Source organism: Aedes albopictus, chromosome 3 (assembly GCF_035046485.1).
Source record: "Aedes albopictus strain Foshan chromosome 3, AalbF5, whole genome shotgun sequence".
Classification (NCBI taxonomy): domain Eukaryota; kingdom Metazoa; phylum Arthropoda; class Insecta; order Diptera; family Culicidae; genus Aedes; species Aedes albopictus.
In genome coordinates this window covers 258,968,242-258,988,447 of record NC_085138.1, presented here as the reverse complement: position 1 = coordinate 258,988,447, position 20,206 = coordinate 258,968,242, and the positions used below count along the sequence as shown (strand labels likewise).

The window sequence follows — 20,206 nt, the reverse complement described above, 5'->3', positions numbered from 1 at the left end:
AGTTTGGACAGTCACGGTTGTAAAATCAGATTTGCGTATCTAATGACGCGAACACAAGAATCGCTTTAAAAGGATTTATCTAGTACAGCGATTATATCGTCTATATCGGTGGTCCATCGAGGAATGGACAGATTCTTGCGGACTGAACCGTGACACGCATTATTGGCAGGTGGGACAAACCCTGGCCTATTGAAACAGTTTTATGGCCAAGGGTGATAGATATTAAAATTGATCGTGCTTTTAATTTTTTACATCTTTCAAGTATCAATATTGGTAGCTGTAATGAGCATGCAAGTCGCCGATAAACATTTTAGGACTGCCATAAAGTTGCTGTAAAATTATCAACAGGTCAACGAGTAGGAGATTCGACAAACTAACAAATCGCTTGAACAGAAAAAGATCCAGATTAAAAAAAAACATTGAGTCGCTAAAATATTTAGAAAAAAAATCATACAAAAATTGTTTTTTTTTAACATGGTTCTGAGTCATTGAGCCGAACGTCGTTAGCCAAATACCGTTCAGCCGAACGCCATTTGACTGAACAAGGAATGATGAACTTATAGGTTGTTTATAAACCACGTATCCAGCTTTTTACGCTAGCCTGCTATAATATTCGAATCACCCCCATCTGACAATTCTTGTCGACACTATAATAATTATTATGGTTGGGTCAAAGTAAGCTTATTGGCGAAGGTGAAAATGTTAATTGTTGACAACGGAGCGTCAGAAATTTTCACCCATCATTAAACTTAAATGGATAAATATCGTTTTTTTTTAGTTTATCTATAATTTCTAACATTTATTATATTCTAGGTGGGTTTATGAAGAGGAGTAGTGCCCAACTCGATGCCCAATATGTAGCTGGAATCTGCTGGAATGCGCAAGGATTTGTTACACGAGGTCAGACAGACTCCTCAAAGCCCTGGGTGTCGGCAAGTCGGAGTCCATGCTCTCAGGATTGGTTTCGATGCTCTACAAGAGTTCTTTCGTTATGGACGGGAAAACATAACACTTCTTAAATTATTTATACTTAAACTTACATGCAGTTGTGGGTATAAAAGGGTTTACTCACGGCCCGCCGGCGGGTGTTGGTCATGCAAAAACGAAGAGGCTGGGCTTCCACATGCGCGAAGACCTTCCTGGATCGAAGCGAATGGGGTGGACCGGAGCAAGCTATCACGGTTACAGAGCATCAACTAATCGGATATGGGCTGAGGCATGCTATTCATAATCTATTTTCTTTTTATTTGTCTATAGTTTCATTTACATTGATGTTTTTACAATATGAAACTATATGAATATAAAACTATGACTATATGTTTTAATCTTTGGAAAACTAGATACTGTATGTCCAACGGTAATCGATTCAAGGATTTTATTGAGAAATGCATTGTCGCCCGTCGCCCGCCGCTAAGTGGTGGCGTGGGAAGAAAGGTTATTCTCTCTTCATGAGCAGGCTCGTGGGATAGAATAAAAATTCTATCCTATGCATTTAACAACTTCTACGCTACTCCATTTGTTAAAATTGTCTGTATGTATGCAATTTTCTGAGGCAAGCTATGATGAAACTCCGAAACCTCTGATAGGGATCCGATCAAAATTATGTAAAGAATTCAGGTGAGTGGCCATGTGGAATTGTGGTGAGACAGCGATGTGATTTCTAACGCTTATGACGGAGTTCCAAAAACACTTCTGGTAGACTGTCGGAAGTAATTCTGATAAGTTTCCCTGAGTATAATATTGAAGGCGCTCAAGAGGAATTACTTGTGGGGGTACTAGGCAGGCTCTAATAATTATAATTATTATACTGTGGAGAATTTCCGGAGCAATCCTGAAAATTTCAGATCATGCTTCGTAGAATTCTGATACGGATTTCAAGGGAAACACTGGTGGAAGTTCCTAAGGATTTCTGGCGTGATTCTGACATAAAATTATCTTGCGTGTTCCAGAAAACAAAACCCAAATACGATCTGGATCAGAAGAACAGTAACGCATTTGTGCAATTTTCGTCATTTGTTTGTAATGGTTTGGTCCAATCAATGGATCAGGTCCAATTTCCATTAGAAGGGAAAGGTTTCATCCTCTAGTACCTAAAAGTGTAAAAATGCCGTTTGATATAAAAACAGTTCAATTAATTATATATCGCCCCCTTAATGCTAGAACTAGGTAACTGGTTTTACGAAATCGCAAGAAATTTGTTTATATCTGAACGTACACCACAATAAACACAAGTTTGTCAATTGAAAATCCGAAAACACATATTAATTCAACTTTTAAGACCAACAAAGAGTTTCTTTTATACCAGGATAAGTTTAACCAGTCATTTTTATTCGCACTTTCCAAAACGAGTTACCTAGTTCTAGCATTAAGGGGACGATATTAAGAAAAATGGAAAACCGAATACATCGTAGCTTCATAGCAGTGAAAAATCTTGACAGCTCAATCAACAAACGAAAATTACAGCTTACTAAGATCAAACCATAAAATCTGTCGGCAAGAATTGTCAAAATCGAATCACCCCCCGCTGTTTTATAGCCAGCGTAAAAAGCTGGATACCAAAATTTGGTAATCTCAGACCCCCCCCCACCCCTCCGTAGACTTTTGTCCATACAAAAATTTGTATGGAGTGTAGACTTTGGTTAGATCCCCCCTTCCCCTAAAACAGTCTACGTGGTTTATGAACGGCCAGTTACCAACTAGTCCTTGGATGGTAAAACAATAAAGTAAGATTTGATTAAAAGAAGGAAATACTTCTGATGATCATATTGCCGGTTTGAATGTCAAACAGTTTCTATGATTTTTTTAACACAATTCGTCCAAACGGCATTCGGCCAAACGACTCATTCCGTTAGATGGCATTCGGCCAAACGACATTCGGCCCAACAACATTCGACCAAATGGCCGGACTACTACTACTTCAGAGACTCTCCCAGGTTTTTTTTCCGGAAATTTCATAGATTTATTTAAGGATTCCTTCAAGAACTTCTACAGGGATTGCTTCAGAGATTCTTGTAAAAATTACTACAGAGGTTTCACAGGAATTGTTTCAGTACTTTTTCTAGGGATTTCCACAAGAATTCCTTCAGGAACTACTCCAGAATTCACATTGAAACCCTTCCAGGTATTTTCGCTGAAAATGCCTAAAGGAGTTTCCGGGAAAATCCTTGAAGGAAAGCTGCGGCAATTTGGATGAATTCTAATGGAAAATATTTCCGGGAAAATTCCTGAAAAAATCTCTAGAGAAATTATTGGGGACATAGAGAATGCATATTTGAATTTCTAGAAAAAGAAAACACAAAAATCTTTCAGAGAGTTGTCTAAGAATTGCTTCATGGATTCGATTTCTCCAGTATTTTTAAGGTATTTCCTCTAGTAGTTTAGCTATAGAGATATCTTCAGAAATTTCTTTAGAATTTCAGCAGAAACTTAATTAGGGATTTCTCCAGAAATTCCTCCGAAAGTTTCCCCAAAACTTGCTCCAGAGATTTCTCCAGAAATTCTTCCATGGATTTTCCAGAATATCAAACTGGAATTTCTCTAGCAATTTTCCAACGGATTGTGTCGGAAATTATTTTAATGATTTTCTTCAATATATCTCTGAGGATTTCAACATAATTTCTACCTGAAATGTCTCAAAAAAAAAATCTCTAGGAACTTCCATATGCACACATGCAAAGAAAATCACTACATAAATGTCTAGGAAAATCATCAAAAAAATTTTTAGAGTCTCACCTAGGGGTTGCTTTATGGATTTCCTCCAGAAGTTTGTTCAGCAATTCCTCCAGTGATTCTTTCAGGAATTTCTCTAGTGATGTTTTAAGATATTCATTCCTTCTGAGAATTCCCCAGAAGTTTCATCAGGGATTAACTCAGAAATTTTTCCGTAGATTTTCTTCTTCTCAAGTTTTACTTCCACAGAATTTCATGCTGAGTTTTTTCAAGCAATATCTCAAGAAATTCGCTCAGAAGTTCCTTCAGTGATTTCCCCAGAGATTTACTTGTGAATTTCTTTCAGGATTTCTTCTAGCAATTTTTAGAAATGCATTCCTCAAGGAATTTCCCCAGAAAATTCTTCAGGGACTTCTCCACAATTTATTGTATTGATATTTTTAGAATTTCACACTGTGATTTCTCAGATTTTTTTTAAAAGAAATTCTACCAGAGATTTTCCTCCAAAGATTATCCCAAATTTTCTTCCAGGGATTGCCTTAGTAGTTTTTCCAACGATTTTTCCAGGAATTCCTCCTGAGATGTCTCCAGTAATTCTTCAGAATTTCACCAGAAACTTTATCAAGGATTTCCTCAGAAATTCCTCCAGAAATTTCCCAGAAAATTTATCCAGCGCTTTCCCCAGAAAATCTTCCAAAGATTTCTCCTGGAATTTTTCCATGGATTTTCCATAATTTAAAACTGGAATTTCTCTAACAACTTTTCAAGGGATTTCCTCGGATTTTTTTTGATTTTCTTACATATTTCTCTGAGGATTTCAACATAATTGTTATGTGAGATTTCTCTAAAAAAACTCGAGGAACTTCCACATAATGCACACATGCAAAAAAACTCATTGTGTGAATTTCTAGAAAAATCGCAAAAATTCCTTCAATTGCAATTCCTTTAAAAATTCTATCAGGAATTTCTCCGGAGATAGTTTTAGAAAATTCATTCCTTCAGGGAATTCTCCAGAAGTACCACCAGATTTTAACTCAAAAATTTCTCCTGAGATTTACCCCGATAATCCTCGAAGGATTCCATGGATTTTTCCAAAATTCCACACTGAGATTTCTCAAGCAATTTATCAAGGAATTTGCCCAGAAATTCCTCCAAGGATATCCCCAGAAATTTACTAGTGAATTTCCTGTTCATTAATCAAATTTTAATAAGGATTTATCTAAAAATCATCCAAAGGATTTCTCAAGGAATTCTGTCAGGGATTTTACCAGAATTTCACAATGAAATTTCTCAAGTGATTTCCCAAGTACTTCATTTATGGATTTCTTTAGATTTTACAAAGGAAAATCCCTCTTATAGGAACGCTTTCAGAGATGTTTCTGAAAATTCATTCCTCCCGGAATCTGAAAAAAAATCTCTAGGGACTTCTCCAGGATTTCTTCTATTGTTTTTTTTTTTTTCAGAATTTCCCATAGTGATTTATCTACTGTTTCAAATATTTTCCCATAAATTGGTCCAGAAATTTCCCCAAAAAATCTTTCAGGGCCCTCCCACTAAGTCCTCCCGAGATTTCTCCAGGAATTCTTCCATGGATTTTTCAGAATTTCAAAATTGAATTTCTTCAGTAATTTATCGTGGGATATCCTTAAAAAGTTTTAAGAATGTTTTTAAATATTTCTCTGAGGTTTCCATCAGAATTTCAAGCTGGAATTTCCCCAAAAAGTTCACGAGGGACTTCTACATAAATTATCCCAAGGAATGCTTCAAAAATTTCTCTAGAAATCACCCCACGGAATTTTTTTTAGGAATTTAATTAGGATTTACGAAATCTCCCATAAAATTCTTCCAAGATTCCCGCAGAAATTCCTCCGTCGATTTCCACAAAAACTCCTTTAGGGATTTCCCCAGGAAATCCTCCAGAGATTTCTCTAGGAATTCTTCAACAGGTTTTTTTTTCAGAATTTCCTACAGGGATTTCTGAATCCCGGCAATTTATCAAAAGATTTACCTAAAATGCATCTTTAGAGATTTGCTCTCAAATTTATCTAAGGATTTCCCCAGGAGTTTCACCAGCATTTGCTGCAGAAATAACTCCTGTGATTTCCCTAAGGAATACTCCGGGGATTTATCCAGGAATTCTAAAATGTTTTTTTTTTAGATTTCTAAGGGGATTTCTGCTGAGAGAATTACTCAGGCATCCCTCTGAAGATTTCTCCAAGAAATGCCTCTAGGGATTTCTCTCAGAATTCCTCCAGGGATGCCAGAATTTGCTTCGGGGTTTTTTTTTGTTATTTTTCAAGCAATAAATTTCATCAAAAATCCTTCACGGCTTTCTCCAAAAAATCCTCCAGGGATTGCTTGAGAGAATCCTGAAGAGGTTTTCCCAAGGAATTCCAAAAATTTCTACAGGGTTTTACCCAGAAATTTGTCGACGAATTTCGCATGATTCTTCTAAGGATTTTCAGAGCCGAAATCTTCCAGGAATTGGTTCAGAAACTCCGCAAAGGTTACATCACAGAATCCTCTAGAGATTTATCTGGATATTACCAGTTTTTTCTTCAATTTTTGCAGGTATTTCCTAGGAATTTTCATGTTTTTTTTAGTTTCTGAGGAGTTCCCAAGAAATTCCACACCAAGAGTTTACCCTGAAATTACTTCAGGGATTTTCCTAAGAGCTCCGTCAAGGATTTACCAAAATTTAGTTCAGCGTCATTCCCACTAATTTTCCAACAGATGGCCTTAGGAAATTCTCAAGGGATTTCTTCAGAAATTTTTTTGAGGATTACCTCAGGAAGTTCTCGAAGAATTTATTCAATCTCCTAGAGAAATCGTTCAGTGATATTTCCAGAAATTAATACAGGTATTTCGTCAGAAATACTCTAGAATTCCACTATTTCCCAGAATTCCACCAGGACTGATTCTTGAAATTCTCCCTAGGATTTTGTCGAAAATTTCTTGTTGAATTTCCCTAGAAATTCTTCCAGTGGTTTCCCGGAAGTTCTTTTGGAGATTTATTTATGAACTCCTCCAGGGAATTCTATCGAAATGCCTCCAAGAACTTGCCTATGGATTTCTCTAGGAACTCCTTTCAAACTCTGCCAGGAATTCAACTAAGGATTCATCTAGGTATTCTCTCTTGGAATTTCTTCAGAAATCCCAGAAACTCCACCATGAATCTCTATAGAGTCCTTATCAGTTTTTTTTCCAGGGATTCATCCAGAAACCAAGCAGAGATTCCTCCTTGACTTTTAATAGAGATTCTTCCAGGGATTCCTGCAGGAATATAACTAGACATTTATTTAGTGAGACCTTAGCGATTTTTCCAGACAATTTTACTAGGAATACTTTTGAGGTTCTTCTTCGAATTACACTTGAATTAGCTCTTGAATTCTCCTATGAATTCTTCAATGAATTCTAATATGAGCTACTTCGGGGGTTTTACTATGTCTTCCTTTAGAAATACCTCTACGCATTCTTCCAGAGATTCGCCCTTGAATTCGTCAGCTGAATTCCCCATTAGTTTATTCTGTGCTGTCTACTATCATAGGGTTTTCAGCGATTCTGTGATATTTTTCAGTTACTTTTCTTGGAAATTTTGTAAATCTGGTGAATCTCCTCAAACATTTTTAATTTTGTCAGATATCGTTGTAGAAACGAATAGCTTGTTTCTTATGACTTAACAACTTGGTGAGCTGTAGTGTCTTTGAAAAATAGTGACATTATTCGCTTATCTTTGGCCTTTGCCTTTTATATATTGTAATACGATAGTACAAAATATCTAGGATGTTCAGACAGTATTTTTCCTTAAAGATCCTTGACGATTAAATGGGGGATTTAAACCTGTTTGGAGATCTAAAGCCTTAATCACTAGATTCGTTTGTTTGTACAATTACAGAGTGAAACGAAAAGTAATTTTTGGTTTGTCTCCAAAGCAAATTAATGTGTCACAATTTTGAGCTATACCTCAATTTATAGGGAAACATGTGCGATATTGGGCTTTGTTTAACTGTAAGTCATTAAGAATGGAAATTATTTTTTGAACAATCAATGGCTAAATTGGCCGATTAACATCTAAATTTATGATTTATGCAAAATATTTAGTTCAAACGAATCAAATTTGACTGTTTTAAGCATTAAGGCCATCTTATGCCAGACAATCTTATGACTAAATTTTCAGAAGAATCTTCGAACGACTTTCTGAAGGAACACCCTCAAAACATACCTGGAAAAACTCCTAGAGCAGTGATTCCCAAAGTGGGCGAAATCGCCCCCCTGGGGGCGAAAATCAGGCTCAGGGGGGCGAAAATGTGAGAAATCAAAATAAGGGGGCGAAAATAGTTAAAAAGGGGGCGATTTTATCAATGATTGGAAAACGTCAATAGAATTCAATTAAAAGTCGAGAATGTCAACTGAATCATAAAAACTCCCTGACAATCAAGCTTTCAGTTCAAGTCTTGTCTTGGATTATTGAAAAAAATCTGTTACTATTAAACTTAAACATCGACTTAAGGCGAAACTGGAAGCATTTCCTCACTTTTTAGTTTATGATTTTTTATTAAATAACGAAGCAATATTTTCAAAATCGGTTTTCGTACACATGTAGAGAATAGATCAATTTTTTTTTTTGTAGTGGAAAATGTTTTTCGTTTTTGCGGAAACCATTTTTGAACAAAATTTCACAAAAAAATGGTTTGTGCAAAAACGAAAAACATTTTCCACCACAAATAATTCAGAAGATACCTTGATCCATACTCTATATATGTACGAAAACCGATTTTGAAAATATTGCTTCGTTATTTAATAAAAAAATCAAAAACCAAAAAAATGAGGAAATGCTTCCAGTTTCGCCTTAATTTTACAGAACTATTGGTATTTATGTGCACTTCTTGAAGGGCCCATATAGCCGAGGCGGTAAACGCACGGGTATTCAGCATGACCATGCTGAGGGTGACGGGTTCGATTCCCGGTCGGTCCAGGATCTTTTCATAAAGGAAATTTCCTTGACTTCCTTGGGCATAGAGTATCTTCGTGCCTGCCACACGATATACACATGCAAAATGGTCATTGGCAGAGGAAGCTCTCAGTTAATAACTGTGGAAGTGCTCATAGAACACTAAGCTGAGAAGCAGGCTTTGTCCCAGTGAGGACGTTACGCCAAGGAGAGAGAGAGAGAGAGTGCACTTCTTGTCAACATTTCTAGAAAAAACGTATTTCTGAAAAATTTGTGTGAATCTGGAAATCTAAAAAAAAAATTGAAACTCTTGTAACGAACATTCGTGAATCGTGATTAGTTTTTGTCAAAATTATGAAAAGAACAGTTTTTTTTGCGAATTTTTGATGATTTTTTTCATAGAATTTTCAGCAAAAAACATGACGTTTAGACGATTTTCAGAAATTTTTTTGACGAAATTCGTAACAGTGTTTACAAACAATTTCACACACAGTGGTTGAAAATACTTCCAAGAAGCTTCTCGAAGGAATTCCAAACTTTACTGAAAGTTAATTTGAAAACACTCGCGTTATGTATCATACAGATACAGGCGTATCTACAATGATTGATTTCTATTCATCGATTCTCTCTTTGGAATATTCCGGGAAACACGACCAATATTCGGATGATCTCTCGGTGTATTTCGGTGAACGACGACTAGGACTAGCATCGAAAATAACAAAAACAAGCAAAAATGATTTGCCGGCCAAATAATTAACCAAAGAGAAAATCGATGAAGAGAAATCGATCATTGTAGATACGCCCGTATGAAACTAAACGCGAGATTTCAAAAATTCTGCGTAAAATTCCGTTCAAATCTAGTCATGAATGCTGCATTTTTACTTATTTGATAATTTATTGAAAACACAGGAAGCATTCAAATTTATACGAAGCTCGTTGATTTGAATCTGGATGTGGATTTGGAGAAAAGTAACTATATTTAAAATTACATCGATATTTTCCGAGTTTCACTTTTTTTTACAAAACATATTTTTGTGATTGTTTTTAAATTCTGCATTAGTCTTATTTGACTAATTATGATCAAACATTGACTCTCGGATGTTGAAAAACTCCCTTTACGATCAGTGATAAAACATCTGGTTGGGATTATCGAGTGTTCATAGGTGTTCACAGCCCGTTCTATTTCGATTAATCAATGCTCAAACAACAACGGTTTGAGAAGTAGGCACAAACAGGATTTTAATATTTATGAAAGCATGATTGAAATTCAGCATATTTTTTTTTCCAAATGCGGAAAACCATCGCATTTTCAAAACAATTTAAAGACAATAAAAGTAACACAGATTTAGATACACCAAATGGCATTACTAGCTTTACCACAGTATTGCTTTCAAAGGCTTTAGCTAAGCACAGTTTTAGTCTTCTACTATAGAAAAATAAAATCTCACCTAGGGGGGCGAAAATATTTTTTTGAAGCTCTAAGGGGGCGATACCTCCTAGAAGTTTGGGAAACATTGTCCTAGAGGAATGTCTGGAGGAGTTCTAGAAAAAAAAAATGATAACTTCTTTTAGAAAAAAAATATATAAGTATATATTCCTGATAGAATCGCAGGAAGAATATCTGAGGGGATCCTTTTGCAGGAGCTGCAGGAGGTATTCTTCAAGGAATTCTTAGATGGCTTCCTGAACAAATCCATGGATGAACTCCTAAAAGATTCCTCGGAGATATTTGTGAATGAACTTCTAAATGACTTTTTGGAGAATTTCCTGGCTCTTATATACATCCCTCTAAAATTAAAGATTCTCTGTATGTATGCCTAGAGAAATTCCTGCAGGAATCCCTGGTGGAATTTCTGGAAGTATATCGGGAGGAAATCCTGGAGGAATGCCAGGAGGAACATCTAGACAAATTCCTGGAAGAATCCATGAAGCAATTCCTGGAGGAATCTCTGGAGGAATTTCTGAAGGAATGTATATAGAGGAATTGCTGGAGGAATGTCTGGAAAAATTACTGAAGTAATGCATGGTGCAATTCCTGGAAGAATATCTGAAAAAATGCCAGGAGAAATGCCTGAAGGAATTTCTGGAGGAATGCCTGGAGGACTCTGGAAATATTCCTGGAGGAATGCCTGAAGCGATTCCTGGAGGAATCTATGCCAGAAGGAAAGTCGTTGAGAAACTCCTGGAGGAATCCCTGAAGCCAGCGCTACCCAAACTCGCGGCGCCCCAACGTGCCGCAAGCTCGCTTTTTCTACTCGTTTAAGCGAGCGTGCAAGAGGCTGGTGTGCCGCGAAACGTAAATGCGGCCTGAAGCGATTCCTGGAAAAATCTATGGAAGAATCCCTGAAGGAATCCTTGGAGGAGTTCCTGGATTAGTTTCTGGAGGAATTCTTGAAGAAACTCTTAGAGAAATCCTTGAAGCAATTCGCGGAGCAATCTCTGGAGGAATTTCTGGAGGAATGCCTCAAGGAATTCCTAGAGCAAAGTCTGGAAGAATTTCTGAAAGAATACATGGAGGAATTCCTGGAGGATTTTTTTTAGGAGTCCCGGATACACTACCTGGATTAATTTCTGGAGGTGTTCCTGAAAGTACTCCAGGAAGAATTCCTGAAAGAATCTCAAGATGAGTTCCTGGAGGAATCCAAAGAGGATTGTTTAAAAAATACCTGAAGTTGTTCTTGAAAGAATCCCTGAATTCCCGAGTGAATCGCAGGAGGAATTTTTAGGAGGAATGCCTGAAGAAATGAGGAATACCGGAAGCAATCCCATTAGAAATTCTTCAGGAAATCCCAGGAGTGCTTTCTTAACAAATTACTGGAATTGCAGAATTTACTATAGGGCTTTCTCCGGCAATTTTTCGAGGGATTTCCCTTGAAATTATTCTAGGAATATTTGAGCAAAACCCCTCCAGGACTTGCTTCAAAAATCCCTCAAGCCTAGGTTCTAGAAATTTACCTGGACATTCTTTAAAGAATTCCCTACAGGTATTTCCCAGAAATTTCTTTTGATTGATTTATTTGATTTGTCTTTATTATAGAGACTTTCAGCCCTAAGCTGGTTCGTCTCTCTTTCTTTAGAAATTTACTTTAAAATTTTCTTTTTTTTTATTAGAAACTACCTACAGTGGTTTTCCCAGTAATTTCTCGAGAGATTTTCTTAAAAATTTCTCTAGGGATTTCCTGAGAAATTTCTTTAAGGATTTTCCCAGAAATTCCTCGAAGAACTTACGCAAAAAAATGTAAGAGGTTATCCCAGAAATTTATTCAGGGATTGCTATAAGAATTCTTCCAGTGATATTTCTAGAAATTTCAACAGAGATTTCCTGAGAAATTCCCCAGATTTTTACTAGGAAATATCCCTGAATTCCACCAGGGTTTGTGACAGATATACTCCCAAGGATTACCTCAGAAATTTCCACTGTAATTCCCTCAGAAAATCATACAGAGGTTACCGTAAGTTCCTTCAGAGGTTAACCTATTAATTACTCCACGGATTTCCCTATAAATACCTCCAAGAGTTTCACCAGAAACTCCTTGGAAACGCTCTTACGAACTGCACTAAGTATTCATCCAGGTACTTCTCCTGAATCTTCTTCAGGACTCCCAGAAATTCCACTATATGTATTAATATAGAGACCTTACCATGAATTTCCAGGGAACCCGTCCAGAAATCCATGCAGATAATTCTCTTGGGTTTTTTTTATAGAGATTTCTCCTGGGATTCCTGCAGGAATATAACAAGAGATCGACTTAAGATTTTCACATGATATTCCAGATTCATTTCTAGGAATACTGTTCAGGATTTTTCTATTGAATTGCCTTGAGTATTCTCCTGTAAATTTTTCAATCAATATTAATATGAGTTACTCCTGGAAATCCTCCAGAAATGCCTTCAAGCATTCTTCCAAAGATTCGCTCTTGGATGTGCCAGCAGAATCAATCATAAATATCTTCAAAGGTCTGAGCATAATATTTTTCAGCGCTTCTGTTATATTTTTTCAAATACTTGTCTTGGAATTCTACTAAAGTTTCCTCGATGAATTCCTGAAGAAAATCCGGTAAATATCCTAAAACATTTTTAGAAACATTTAAAATTTTAAATGCTTAAACTTTGTTAAGCATTGTTTAGGAGTCCTCCTAACTGAAACATATAATTAAAAAAAAAAACAATCTGTGGGTAGTTCACGTATTTTCCAGAAGAAATTAATTCAGTTTTAAGTTATTGAATTATTCACTAAAGCGTAAGAAATTAATAGAATAAAAAATCCCACTTTTTTGCCAGCTCCGTATCTTACATTCAACATTGTTTCTTTCTATCTGCTTCCTCTCTTTTCTCAAAATACACAACTCCAGTTTATTCATATGTTCAGAGCCAACAAAAAAGGGGTTAAGAAAACTGTTTACTTTCCTTACAACTTCATAGCACAGTGTCAATCTATCACATCGAATATAAGTTGTGCACCCAGCAAACTGTGTCACATCACAATATCTTCAGAGTAATAAACACAGAATCTATAACCTTATGGCTGGCTTACTTACTTACTTTCAGTCAGAGAGCCGAATTGAAAGATTTCCATCCTGCGCGATTGCCAACCATCGCCTTAACCTGTGGCCAGGTCAAATTTCTGTCGACTTGCTTGATTTCGTTGTTGAGGCTGCGCTGCCGTGAGAATCTGGGTCTGCCTCTGCTGCGATGTCCTGCTGGGTTCCAATCTAACGCTGTTTTACAGATTTCGTTTCCGCCCCTGCGTAGAGTGTGGCCGACCCATCTCCACTTTCGCTCAAGAATTTCTGTCGCTATCCGCTTTTGATGACATCGACGATGGAGCTCCACGTTGGAGATCCAATTGTGAGGCCACCATGCACGAATTATATACCGCAGGCATCTATTGATGAAGACATGCAGACGTTGGGTGTTCTCCACTGATACACACCAGGTTTCACTGGCGTATAGCAGCGTTCGAGTTAAAAATTCTAATTTTGGTGTGTCGACTGATCTGGTTGTTTTTCCATACATTTCTTAAACTCGCAAAAGCAGCCCTCGCCTTCTTGATCCGTGCACCTATGTCGATCTTGGTGCCGCCTTCGGCCGCCATTTGGCTACCAAGATATTGAAAGCTTTAAACATTCTTCACTGATTACCCAGCTACCGTAAAGCTGGAAGGGTTGACCGTGTTTATTTCCAACGATTTGGTCTTGTTGACGTTGATGGTAAGACCTGCCGCTGAGGGTTACGTACAAAAGGCTGAAACACGAAAGGCTGAAATAACAAAAGGCTGAATTACGAAAGGCTGAATCACAAAAGGCTGAAAATGTCAAAAGGCTGAAATAACATAAGGCTGAAATAATAATTCGACTAGTTTTCAAACGGCGAGCCTAAAGGCAGTCATGCGAGCCTAAAGGCAACACTAACATCACAGACAAACACACATAACACTCTAATTATACATATCGTACACTGATATAATGATCTTTATGAAAATTTGCTAGTTGGCCGACCACTCAGCCCTGAAACTTGCATTGGTTTTGCTTGAGTTTGACATTTGACGCACACTACCGCTCATTGGTTGATGTTTCATTGGACGAACATGCTTCCGTTACTATGTTCGAAATCGGAAAGCGTTAGGACTGGTTTTCCGCGCTAAAGTATGCATTATTGATCGCCTACATAACTATGACAGTATTTCTCCAAAGAATAGCATATATTTAAAAGAAGGAAAAATCTCTCATCACATTCTTGGCAGCTGTAATAGCAACCAATCTCCATAACAGTATGACTCGAAAGAATAGCTCATGCTCAAAGAAGGAAAAATCTCCGATTGAAATACCATCAGTCATATTTTGTGTTAGTTGGTATGCATCATTAGCCTCTTCACTAAGCACATTCAATTACTAGGACTCATATATGTAGCCGACCTGGTTAGCGAACGGGTAGTCATGCTGAGGGTGACGGGTTCGATCCTCCCTCGGGCCAGAAACTTTTTGTGATGAAAAATTCCTGGACAACTGCGGGCATAAAGTATCTCCCTGCCTGTCACACGATATACAAATGCAAAATGGACATCGGTAGAGAAGGCTCTCAATTAATAACTGTTGAAATGCGTATAGAAGCTGAAAACAGGCTTTGTCTCAGTTGGGACGTTACGCCAGAAAAAAAAAGAAGAAGTACTATAACTCATTTCCTGTATTTTTTTCAATTTCAGCCTTTTGTGCATTCAGCCTTTTGAAATTCAGCCTTATGTTACTTTCAGCCTTTCGTGTTCAGCCTTTTGTGCATTCAGCCTTTTGAAATTCAGCCTTATGTTAGCATCCCGCCGCTGAGAAGCGATTGGCAAGATCATCGAGCTTGCTCTGTATATCAGAGCGCCGTTGAGCTAGGAGAGCAACGTCATCAGCCAATTCGAAGTTATTTAGGTGATCCATGGTAATGGGCTGCCACAGCAATCCACGATTTGGTTCTCGGTCAATCGCATCAACCAGGATCTCGTCGATTACGATAAGGAACAGTAGCGGTGATAGTATTCATCCTTGGCTCACTCCAGCAACGACCCGGATGGGATCGGACAATACACCGTTGTGCAGTACTCTGCACGAAAATGCTCTGTACTGTGCTTCAATGAGGCCGATTATTTTCTTAGGGAGACCCTTGCGTCTGAGGGCTTCCCTCGCCTGGCTTACCTTTCCCATATTGACTAGCAATCTGACGTAGTATGCGCCATTCTTCTACAGGCAGTCGATCAAGTTCAAGCTTGAGTCATTTCTGCTCATGATTAATTTATCGAAAAATTTTGACAAAAAATAAAGTAGGTAGGTACCATTTAAACTTCAGACTTGATCAGTGTGCATAGAATATTAAAAAGTCGAATAGGCAAATTAAACAAAGCAATTCATTATTGTTTATGATACCATTCTTCATCTAAAATCTTTATAATTCTATTGTTTTGTTTAAATCCTAGTGAGCATGACCAAATACTGTTCATTAGACTGCGCAGAATTCCGCGAATGAATTATTTAATCAAACCACGTCTATGTACCACACATAATCCATCCTGTCATACTGGTTCTGCATAAATCGGCAAATATTCAAGAACGAGAAGGCCAACCAAACATTGTCTGTCTCCCCGCATCCACCAATAAGCAAAGCCTAAGCCGCTTCTAACTAGGGTTCAGGAAGCACTAAGAAGTCACAATCAAAACAAAACATACTTGATTGCGTCCATACAAACGTATAAACAACAAGTAACCTACGTTCCCCAAAAGTTCATTAATAATATCGGAACAATCGCCTTTCAAGCGCGCAAACCGCGCGCGATGACGAACGCGCTCGGACTACAAATCCGCGTACGTTGCCGGTTCCTAGGCACAGGTAAGGTACATAGTGCGTACCTACCTCTGAACAAAATAGATTGTTCGATTGAACTTATTGAAGACGACGACGCGACGCGAGTGTGCCGCAGCAGTAGTGGAAGGTTCCATCACTAGAATTCCAAAACATTGTCCTCCCTCGGTGGCGGCGGCAGCATCATTGACCGATGACGAACGTAAGAAGCATGGAGGTGATTGTTGTTAGGACATTATCTCAGCGGTTCCCAAACAAAGCTTTACCTATGCCTAATTGTCAACAACCATTCGTTGAAGAATATTTTACTTCTCGTATATTCCATAAATGATGTTTAAAGCACTTGAAAACCAAAATACATGTTTAAGCGGTTACATACCTAGAAGAGGACCAGAAAATTAAAAAAAAAACAAAATAATGCGTGTTCTGAAAATAGGGGTGGTTGAGCAACGCCGATTTCAAATTTGCATTAAAAAATTATATTATTTCTTCATTTAGTTACAATATTTCAAGCAATTCATTGGAGCCATCTGCATACATAGCATTACAAAGGTCGTTTTCAGCTGTGGTCCATTTTTATGGTCCAAATTTATAACAGTTTTAAAAATTTGGAACGCTTAAAATAGATCAAATTACGCCCAGTTTCACCGGTAGTTGTTTTTAATTCGAAACTTCGCATGTCGCGTCAACGATGTTTTTTTTGTACATTAACACCGTCTTCAGCCAGAGGCTGCACAGACTGAACACATTACTTACACTAGACAACGGACAACACACAGAACACCCAGTGGCCCAGTGCTGAATTTTTCGTTTGACGAAAAGTTTCCACCGACTGGAGCGGGAATCGAACCCACACTCCGAGGCCTAGACGACTGCCGCCGCTAACCGCTCGGCCACGAAGCCCACTTTTTTTTGAAAGTAAAAAAGTTTGTCCTTTGAACTAAATCGAGTTCACAAAGATACCGGGGGTTCCTTAAGATACCTGATGGCTGTAGAAAGAATCTACGGATTCCGAAGATTGAAGAAAATGCTAGTGATTCTAAAAAACATGTTTTTGTCGTGTTCATCTTCAGAATAGATAAAATTTCTCCAGCAACTCTTTTGAGGATTCTTCCAGCAGTTTCGCCAAGAATTCCGCTAGGGGTTCCTCCGGGAACTCTAGAAGGTTCTTCTGGAATTCCGAGAGTTTTCTCCGAGACATCCTCTAGGAATTTCTCCGGGCATTGCTACAGAAGTTTCACTGGGACTTTTTGTAGTATTTCCTCTAGAAATTCCTCTATAAGTTACTCCCGGTATTCTTTTAGGAGATCCTCCGGCACTTCCTCAAGGAGCACCTCCGGGAATTCCTCCTCGAGTTCTTCAACGAGTTCATCCAGGAATTCCTTCACGAATTTCTACAGGAATTCCTTTAAGAGTTCATAGAAATTGCACTGGAAATACCAGAAGTTTACTCCGGTAATTCCTCTAGAAGTTCTTCCGGCAATTTCTGTAGCAGTTCCTCCTGGAATACTTCCAGAAGTTTCTTTAAGATTTCTTCCTGAAATTCTTCCAGAGGTTTCTCCGGAATGTTCTAGAAGTTCCTGTGGGAATTTCTCTAGGAATTCCTCCAGGAATGCTTCCGGTAGCTCCTTCGGGGATTCCTTACCGATACTAAGAGTTTGACCGTGACTGTCTCTAGAAGTTCTTCCGGGAATTCGTCTGGGAGTACTTCTGGGAATTCGACTATCTTCGGGAACACCTTTACGAGTTACACCGGAAGTTCCCCAGGCAAGTTCACTACGAGTTGCTCTATAAGTTTTATCTAGAAATTGCACACAGTGCACAGTTTCCTCCGAAGGTTCCTTTAAGAATTCTGCGGAAGTTTCTCTAGAAGTTCTTCCGGAAATTCCTGTACTGTAGTTCTTCCGGAATTATTGAACTTTAGGAGTTCCTCCGGGAATTCCTTCAAGATATCTTCCGGGAATACATCCAGGAGTTTCCATAAACGCTTCTCTAGGAGTTTTTCCAGCAATTCTCTAAAAGTATCTCGGGGAATTTCTCTAGAAGTTCTTCTGGGAATCCCTTTATGAGTTTATCCGGGAATTCCTCTACGAGTTCTTCCGGGAATTTCTTCATGAACTTCCTGGGAATTCTTCTAGGAGTTTCATCGAGAATTTCTCTACAACTTCTCTTAGGAATTTATGTGGGAGTTTATCCGGGATTTTTTAGGAGTACCTCCGAGAACTCCTCGACGACTTCCTCTATGAGTTCCTCAGGGAATTTCTTTACGAATTTCTTCGGGAATTCCTCAAGAAATTCTTCCGGGAGCTCTTTTAAGAGTTCGTCCGGGAACTCATCTAGGAATACCTCCGGTAGTTTCTCTACGAGTTCTTCCTTGAATTCCTGTCCGAAAATTCCTCCGAAAGCTTCTCCGGCAATTCATTTACTAGTTGCTCTAAAAGTATTTGGACGCCGGACATCTTCCCGATACCAAATATACCCATATTGCATGGTTTTAGAGCCTAAATACACCATTAAACAGCCACCATCGTGAATTTGGAGCCGCCATCTTGAATATTGCTGCCATCTTGAATTTTGGGCCGACATCGCGGAATTTGTGATCTCCAGTATTGATTTCCGCACAAAATTCATCAACCATGCTTAAAGTTTCAAAAATACCGCAGTTGATAAGTTTTATATACAGCCAGTTCTATCGGTGCTGGTCCGGATCACTCAAATGCCCATAACTCCGGAACGCCTTGACCGATCTGGACCATTTTCAATAGCAAACAATGCGGTAAAATTCCGGTTCGATTCAAGCTATAATCCGAAAAATCGGCCAATGGGAAGTGCCTCAAAAGTGAGTGAACTTATTTAGCTCACAGACATACATACGTACACACATACACACATCATCTCAAATCATCGAACTGAGTCGATTGGTATATGCGACTTGATCCTCCGAGCTTTTTTTCGAAAAATCATTTTTTGAGTGAACATATAGTGTTTCCAGTACACTTAGTGTATGAGAAAGGCAAAAAGAGGAATTAAGGAGAAGTTCCTGTGCCGTTCTTAAGATACACGTAAGTTCTATCAGAAACATAACGCATCCCGAAAGGCTTCATGCCACCTGCCGAAACGTGCAGGGGTAAGGACGGGAGTTTCTTGACGTACGAACGTAAGGTGATTGAAAGGTGGGAGCAACACTTCAATGAGCATCTGAAGTGCATGAAGAATGTAAGCATGGAAGATCAAGGTAGCGAGAGAAATGATTATGTCAGTACAGTGGGAGGATTGGCTAAACCAACTCTTTGGCTGAGGGATATTGAGGATGTCATTCGCCAGGTAAGAATAAACAATAAAAGCAGCTGGTAAGGACCATGTCGCAGCTGCGATACAATGTCACCGAAAGTAAGGAGATATTGCAAATTGCAAGTGAGCTCACTAGCTCACCTAGGTGCTAAACAAAAGCGTTTGGGAACCGTTCATCTATCGTATCATTAATCACGCGTTGGTATGCTGTTTCAGGTGATGCACGCATGGGCGGCATAAATCCACCATCCGGTAATCCAAACCCCATGATCAGCGCAAGCAGCAGGTGAATTTCGCCGAACGCAGGAAGCTTAGAGCCGCGGGGACGAAACTCCGCGCGCGATACTGATGCGTGATGACGTTGTTGTCCGGCAACGACGACGTCGACGACGCTTCTCCACGCTCTGATGGCATTGCGTCGCCTAGCCGTAGCCGGTCCGTCGGTCGCCGCGCCGCCGCGGTTTGCTTATTGATGTTCAAATGGTGGCCCAAAGCATCAGTCTATTAGCGATCGCGCCGCGTTCATGACTTATTACTTCACACACGAGGGAGCCGGACAGTAAACGCGCGCCAACCGCATTGTCGATGATATTGAATCGGGGGTGCACAACAATATACAGACGGGTGATTCGCGGTATAGTCGGTGCATAACGGGTCGTAACGCGTGCGCGGATGTAACTGAGTGAAACGTATAGATAGGTGTGAAGTGGTTGGAAAATATTGTATGTTGTGTGATTTTTCCGATCAGAAGGGTGTAACTAAAGTACAAGAGCTGGAGTACTAATCATCATCTTCTTTTTATTTTCGGCGTAAACTCCCAATTGGGACAAAGCCTGGATTTATGCTCTGTGTTCTTCAAGCACTTCCACAGTTATTATCTGTGAGCTCTGGTAGCGGACATTTTGCATATGCATATAGTGTGGAGGAACCATGCCCAAGAAACTATCCATTAAAGTT

The 20,206-nt window shown here is 38.8% G+C and overlaps 2 protein-coding genes across 2 annotated transcripts in view; one reads left to right on the top strand and one right to left on the bottom strand.

Moving 5' to 3' along the window:
• The window catches only part of LOC109422214 (uncharacterized), a 317,823-nt gene that overhangs the window by 50,514 nt on the left and 247,103 nt on the right, over nucleotides 1-20,206 (bottom strand). The gene's annotated exons all lie outside the window — the stretch shown is intronic.
• LOC109422378 (phospholipase A1) overlaps nucleotides 19,555-20,206 on the top strand; it is a 142,283-nt gene continuing 141,631 nt past the window's right edge. Inside the window, exon 1 of the mRNA XM_062860394.1 lies at nucleotides 19,555-19,971. The gene's annotated coding sequence lies outside the window, so the exon portion shown is untranslated. The remainder of the gene's footprint in view (nucleotides 19,972-20,206) is intronic.